This window comes from Furipterus horrens, unplaced genomic scaffold (assembly GCF_987537825.1).
Source record: "Furipterus horrens unplaced genomic scaffold, mFurHor1.1.pri manual_scaffold_2, whole genome shotgun sequence".
Lineage (NCBI taxonomy): Eukaryota > Metazoa > Chordata > Mammalia > Chiroptera > Furipteridae > Furipterus > Furipterus horrens.
In genome coordinates this window covers 117,551,785-117,559,472 of record NW_028327172.1, presented here as the reverse complement: position 1 = coordinate 117,559,472, position 7,688 = coordinate 117,551,785, and the positions used below count along the sequence as shown (strand labels likewise).

Below are 7,688 nucleotides of genomic sequence, written 5' to 3'. Positions count from 1 at the left end.
TCTTTTGACATGGCCGAGCCACCTGAGGCGTCTCTCGCTAAGAACTGCATGCAAACTGCTCATATTGGCTCGCTTCAGCACCTCGGTGTTGGGGACCTTATCCTGCCAGGCGACATGCAGGACGTGTCGCAGGCACCTCATGTGGAAGCTGTTGAGTTTCCTTTCGTGCCTTGCGTAGGTGGTCCACGTCTCGCTGCCATAGAGGAGAGTGCTGAGTATGCAGGCTTGGTAGATGCGCAGTCTGGTTTTCTCAGTGAGGCTGGAATTGTTCCACGCTCGCCGGTTCAGTCTGGCCATAACTGTGGCTGCCCTGGCGATTCTCCGGTTGACCTCCAAGTCGACTGACAGAGAGCTCGAGATGGTGGACCCGAGGTAAGTGAAGTCGTTGACAACCTCCAGGGTGTACCCGTCGATGGTGATGCATGGGGGAGTCCCCGTGCCTTGAGCCATAACATTCGTCTTCGTCAGGCTGATGGCTAGTCCGAACTCCTTGCATGCGTGGGAAAGGCAAGTGACTAGCTGCTGGAGTCCCTCTTCGGAGTGTGATGTCAAAGCTGCGTCGTCGGCGAAGAGCATCTCATGGATGAGCACCTCTTTGACTTTGTTCTTGGCTCATAGACGGGCCAGGTTGTAGAGCTTGCCATCGGATCTGGTGTGAATGAAGACACCCTCGCTGCAGTCCTTAAAGGCGTATTAGAGGAGCATGGAGAAGAAGATTCCGAACAGCGTAGGCGCGAGGACGCAGCCCTGCTTTACTCCGCTGCTGACTGGGAAGGCCTCAGAGGTTGCGCCGTTGTAGGACACCGTGCTGTGCATGTTGTCATGAAAGGACATGACCACAGCAAGCAGATGTGGTGGACAGCCAATCTTCCATAGCAAGCTGAGGGTGCCAGTAGATAGCAAATAAAAACAATTATCCTGAAGTCAATAAAATATACTTGTGTTAGAAGTTGAGTTTTTAGATAATAATAAAACTGGTTGGGGAAACAAGGGGTGGGCAAATTTTCCCGGGTAAGAGTAAAAGGAATTGAAGGATAATTATTCAGTAGTTTTTTGTGTGTGAATGTATATTAGTCCCAGAACCAACATTATATGGTACTTAATGAAGCTATTCCTGCTAAGGTTAGGAAAAATACAAGGATATTAGCTATAATTTATTACTGTGATTAATGTAACAGCGCTATTAACATTGTACTAGAGTTATAAGTCTATGCAATTAGACAAGGAGAAGATATTAGAATTAAAGAAGGAGGTAAAATTGTTACTATTTTAAGAAAAATTAACCAAATGTAAATGCAAGACCAATAAGAACAGGACAATAAAATAGGGTAGTATACATTAACATTAATATTCACAAATATATAGCATTTATATATATATCAATCACCAAATACAAGATATAATGAATCAGAAAACTACATACCTGACACCAACATAAAATGTCTAGTAATTAACTTGACAAGAAATATGTAAAACCTGTATGGTAAAATATTTAAAACACTCCTAAATTATACAAGGATTATATGAAACAAACACACACATTATTTTCCAGGTTAGGATTCAATATTATAAAGAGGTCAGTTCTTTCTAAGTTAATTAATATATTTAAGTCATTATAATAAAAATGCCAACTTTTCTAAAAACAGTAAAGATAATTCTAAATTTTATACAAAAATAAAAATAAACACTCAAAATAATTAAAATGCTCAATATGCAGAATTACAACGTAAGGTGAATATAAGCAGCTTACTCAGTAACATTCTTGGTGGTATTGCCTTCCATCCCAGATAACTTTTCCAAATGGGGTCCTTCCAAGGAAGGTATATTTTCTGCTAAGAAATGTAAGATTTTGAACCCGTGTAATCTGCAGCCATCCATTCACCCGCACAGTGGCTCTTGACCTCGGGAGTCCCTATGCCCTTCCAGCGATAGAGTAGCAGCCAGGGGTTGGGGGCCAAGATGGTCTTGCCCTGTTTCCCCAGTAGCTGAAGGGCCGTCGGCTGAGGAAGGGAGAAGAGGATTTGGAGACTCGAAAATGGGAGCTGGAGGCTTTGGGGTTTGTGGATCAGTAATCAGAGCTGGGCAGTGTAGCTTATAAAGAATGACCTCGACACTGCTTTTGGTAAAGCCACGGAACTTCCAAACCGCGCTCGCCCATTGGAAGTTCATTTGGACCTGGGATCTGTGCAGCTTTTCCAGGTTCGGAGTCGGTGGTCTGATTCATTTCGGAGGAGGCTAAATGTGATCACATGCCAAGTCTGTATTAGGTTAACGTTGCTTGGTCTCTAAAACGTGATGTTAATTTGAAGAACTGGGTTGCTGGTCTGCTTTGCCCTAGGATTTAGGAGCATGTAAACAAAAAATTGAATAACTAAAATAATTGTGTTACTGATGGAAAGTATCTTATTACATAAACAAATGTTCAAAGTATCCAAGTAAAGCAAAATATTTAGAACGTCCAACTTCAGCTTATAAGCCATTGAGTTCAAGTAGTTTTTGATCGGAGTTAACATGGCAGTGTCTTCAAAATGAAGTTCAATTCCTTTGTGACTTCTGACCGGAGCAAGAACCATAAAAGGCATTTCAATGCACCTTCCCACATTCGCAGGAACACGATGTCTTCCCCTCTTTCCAAAGAGCTGAGACAAAAGTACAACTTTCGATCCATGCCCATCCGAAAGGATGATGAAGTTCAGGTTGTACGAGGACATTACAAAGGGCAGCAGATTGGCAAAGTAGTCCAGGTTTATAGAAAGAAATATGCCATCTACATTGAATGAGTACAACGGGAGAAAGCTAATGGTACAACTGTTCATGTGTGTATTCACCCCAGCAAGGTGGTTATTACCAGACTAAAACTGGACAAAGACGGCAAAAAGATCCTTGAACATAAAGCCAAATCTCGCCAAGTAGGAAAGGAAAAGGGCAAATACAAGGAAGAAGCAATTGAGAAGATGCAGGAATAATGTAATCTTCTATATAACTTTCATTAAAAACTTGAAATAAAAAAAAAAAGAAATGTATGATTTTGATCACTTTGTTATTTAACTGTTATCCTCGTTAGCTCATCCTCTTGCTTCCCTGACCCCTGCCACCCCAGATTCCCTGATTGTTTCCCATCAGTTCCTCTGCTTTCTGCACCCACTCACATTAACCAGAAATGCATCAAAGTTCAGAAAATAACTTTTCCTACTTTTCTATAAACTTGCCTCTCCTTTCAGATATTTCCATGTGGTATGTGTGCTCATGTAGCCAAGTAGGTGCGCCGGTTTGGATCTCTCTTTAATAAAGGACTTTCCACTCAGCTGCAAGGACAACAGTCAGCTGATGGCTTCCAGCAGTCCCTGCTCTCACAATCCAGCTCACATTCAAGCTGAGGCCACTCTCTTTCCAGGAAGTCCCAGCCTTATTGGCTGGGCTATATGGCCCAGCCATTTCTGCCTGGCATGGGACCCCTCTAATTGGTGGGTGTGGTTTGCTCTGCTGGATTGCCCAAGAATTTGCCAGATCTGCCTCACACTCTGATGCCCTCCTTCACCAACCTTTGTCCTCCCCTCCTCTCCTTTCCCAGGAGTTAGTCCCCAGTAAATCTCAGGCCCTCCTATCTACATCCCAGTCAGCTTCCTGAAAGACCCATTGACCCTGCATGGACCAGCTTCAGCCAATCCAGAAACCCTAGAAATCTGGTAAATAAACTCAGAGACACTTGTATCCAGAGTCAGAAATAAAGCCACACTCAGTCCTTCCAAGCTGACTGGGTTAGAAATAATGGTAAAGCACATTGTAATTTAACACGCTTGGAGTGGTGAGAGTTACAGGCTGATTTAATAGCAGCCATAAAATAAGTTTCAGCTGAAAATAAAGAAAGTTAATGAGGCCTACAAGCAAAATAACGTGGAAACCATTAATGTAGGGTAAATTCTAAAATGCCCACAGACAGGTGTATGCCTAAAGACTGACTTTAAGGGATTAGGCACAAAAACCACAATGTACTTTAATTATGAAGTCCCTGATTAATCAAGAAAATTTCAGTTAATTGGTCTCCTTTTTATGGATACAAAAAAATATGAGGTATATTTTTGGAAGTTTTTTTTTTTTTCTCTCTCTCTAAAACGTTAAAAAGCATGAGGGTTGCAGGACCAAATTTCCTGCATATAAATTAATGTAGACACATCCACCAAGGGTAAGTAAAACACTGTATTGTACCACATCACCTATTCAATCACATTTTCAAATGTATATCATCTAGGCTGTGATGGCATAATTGGCCTGAAAATCGAAAAACAATGTAACCAATTTCTGAGAATCCCTTGGTGGTCTACATGAAATACAATTCGTGACCAAAAATTATTTTGGCCTTAGCTTTTATGGTAGCAAAACATGATTTTCTGGAATAAGTGAAAAAAGTGTTGGTGAAAATAACTAAGCATGACTATGTGACATTTGAGCAAGTCTTGGAACTTAAGGAAGCTCACTGGAGCATATGTATTGGGTTTTCATTAGAGCTCGATCTAGTTAGTCATTAAGTCTGTTTATAATATGCTTCCCTGATGGTAGTTCCAGAAAAAAAGAAATGAAGCCATTAATTTTTCTTGAGCCGTAAGGGTATAGTTTTATGAATATTTAGTAATTAGTACAGTTTTTACATTTTCAAATACCTTGATGAAAATTGCATATATAGAACTGTTAGTTTAACAGAAGCTCTGAACTAGGTACCTATAGAGAAGCTATGTATATATACATATATATGAAGTCTGTCCAGAAAAAGTCCAGCCATTATTAATATAACAAGAGCATTTTGCCTGACATTGATGTAACCTGGCAGCCAAGGAGAGTGGACTGGAATGCACATGCATGAACAATGATGACTTCACTGTACTAGTCAGTGGGGGTGGTAGATGCCATAAAATGAGCATGTGTACTGTGTGGCCATCACATTAAAGATGATTGAGCAAGTAGAGCAAGAAATTTGCATCAAATTTTCTGTTAAGCTTGAACATTCCTCCATGAAAGCTATTCAAATAATTCAGAAGGCTGCAGCTATGGGCAATTGGTGACTGGCAGCTTCATCACCACAACACACCTGCTCATGCACCATGTCTCAGGCAGAGTTTTTTGGCAAAACATTACATCAAATGGGTGACTCAGCCCCCTTACAGCCCAGATTTGGTACCCTGAGACTTCTGGCTTTTCCCAAAACTAAAATCACCTTTGAAAGGGAAGAGATTTCAGACCATCAATGAGATTCAGGAAAATATAATGGGGCAGCTGATGGCGATTGGGAGAACTGTGTGAAATCCCAAGGTGCCTACTTTGAAGGGGACTGAGGCATCATTGTCCTATGTACAATGTTTTTTGTATCTTGTATCTTCTTCAATAAATGTCTCTATTTTTCATAGTCCATGGACAGATACCTTCTGGACAGACGTTGTATATGTTTGTGCATGTGTTTGTGTGTGTGTGTGATCTGGCTTAAGATTATGCTTTTGCTTCATGTACATTGATGTTACACTGAAGTTTTAATTCAACTCATATCAACCAATGCTTAATTTCTTCTGTCAAGCTTAGTGGCAAAAACTTGGGGTACAGGGGTGATTAAAACACCATAATGTTCTCAAGCATTCTATAATTTAATTAATAGAGAAGATCTATATGTAAATACATTAATATGTGATATAAAATATGGAACAATAGAAATGCAGTCCAGATGAAGAAGAGAAAGCTTCTTTGCTGAAGCAGAGGGCAGAGGAGAAGAGGGTATTGGGAGCACGACTGGGAAGACTTAACAAAGGAAGGATGTCAAAGGTGGATTCTTAAAGAGTGATAAGAATTTGCAAGGTGAACAAAACTAGAAAACATTCTAGGCTGTGTTCCCCCAAACACAGACATGTAGAAAAAAACATGGCATATTTGAGAAACTGTAAATTTCAGGTTGGCTGGACAAGAGGCAGCCATGAGCAAATCAGGCACAGGAGGGCAGGGGCTGCATCATGGAAAATCTGGATGACATATTAAGAGGCAAGGGTAAGGAACTAAATTTTTAAAACATTATTATTCTGGTTCTAAAGATACCTGATCATAAGTCTTCCTATTATTATGCATGACTAATATTCTGCACTCTTATTCTTTTTAAATCTTTGCTAATTTGATAGGTAAAAATGTTTCAATTTGTATTCTAATTAGAAATGTTCTTGAACTTAAAAAAAGGGAACTTGTCAGTTACATACATTTTTCTACTTAGAAAATCATCTCCATACCATTTGCTCATTTCTATGTTGGCATTTAATAATTTTTAAATGTTTTTCTAGGGTGCTTTACATATCAACAATTTAATACCTAGTGTCTGAAAATATGTTCCTCATTTTTACTTGACCTTAACTTTTAGGGAGAAAATTAAAAAATGTGTGTAGTTAAATCTATTCTTAATTTTTTCTTTCATTTTTTCCACAGTTGCACCCACTGCAAAACTTAATATTCATGTCAAATTTCTTGTAATTTGTAGGGTTTTAAGCAAAGAAGCAGCATCATCAAACTTGCATTTTGAAAAGATAACACTGGCAGGAATATGAATGATGCCTTTTTTATGTGTACGTGCTCTCATCCTCACCTCAACTTTCCTCATTTCTCCCCTTGTTTCCTAAAGACTAAGTGATTGACTTAGCCATTCAAACATCATCCAAATTTATTATTACCCCACAATGTCTCATCTCCTTGGCTTGACCAATTTTGCAGCTATCAACTTCTTCCCTTGTTCTGACTTGCTTTTCATAATCCTCATAGGAGTCTCGGTGCTTAGGAATCAGTGTGACTTTAGTTCATTTTCTCAGAAATATACATGCATGTTGGCAAATGACTGAAGTAGTACTTGCTTTGAATAAGGAATAGGATGCAGGTGTCTCCTGATATCAGTTATGTATTTAAGAAAGCCTCAGGGGAATGCCTACAGATACCACCATCTGTTACTTTTAAGGTAATTGGGTTTATTGCCTAGGTTCCTGAAGACACATTCAGCCAGGCCATTAGGAAACAAGTATCTATTGAGCGCCTATAGGGTGCAATGTACTAGGTGCTTGTCAGTTGCTTTTTTAGCACAGTAAAGTCTCTGGAAATGGAGAAGTTCTTTAGAATTGCAAAGGGTTGGTGTAAACAACAAAATGGTAAAAATCGTCGTCGTCGTCGGCAGCCGTCCGTCTCGAGAGGCGATGGTGTAGCTTCCTAAGAGTCTATCTGCACCGCCGAGAATGGCTGTGCAGTCCGACTTGGGAGTGACATGGTATCTGTCTCCTCCCGTGTTGAATCGACATCTTGCGATGACGCTGGAGTGTCCTCTCCAGTGAAGCTAAAGCTACAGAGCCTGGGCAGGGTGATATGGAGGGCCTGCTGTTGCCCATGCAGCAGACCCCCCCTCTCTTTGCAGCTGAAGGGTCCAAGGGAAAGACGGAGTCAATACAGCTTGGTTTCAGGTGCGCCGCAGGAGTTGCCGGTGTTGACTACAACGTCAAACCGCCTTAGGGACTCCGGCTCCGGATTTTCTGTCGGGGTTTACTCCCTTAGCCTTTCCCCTGAAGAGGTATGCCGCAAGGCAGCGGAGGTTTTTTGGAGTCAGAGTTTTCCTTCTCTGATGTGCCCTGACTGGAAGATCGAACCAGCGACACTTAGCTCGCAGGCCGATGCTCAGTCCACTGAGC

General features: G+C 40.8%; 1 pseudogene; it reads left to right on the top strand.

Annotated features, from left to right (window-relative positions):
- The first annotated feature begins 2,518 nt into the window (after window positions 1-2,518).
- On the top strand, window positions 2,519-2,966 carry LOC150019357 (large ribosomal subunit protein uL24 pseudogene; annotated as a pseudogene).
- Window positions 2,967-7,688: the final 4,722 nt, after the last annotated feature.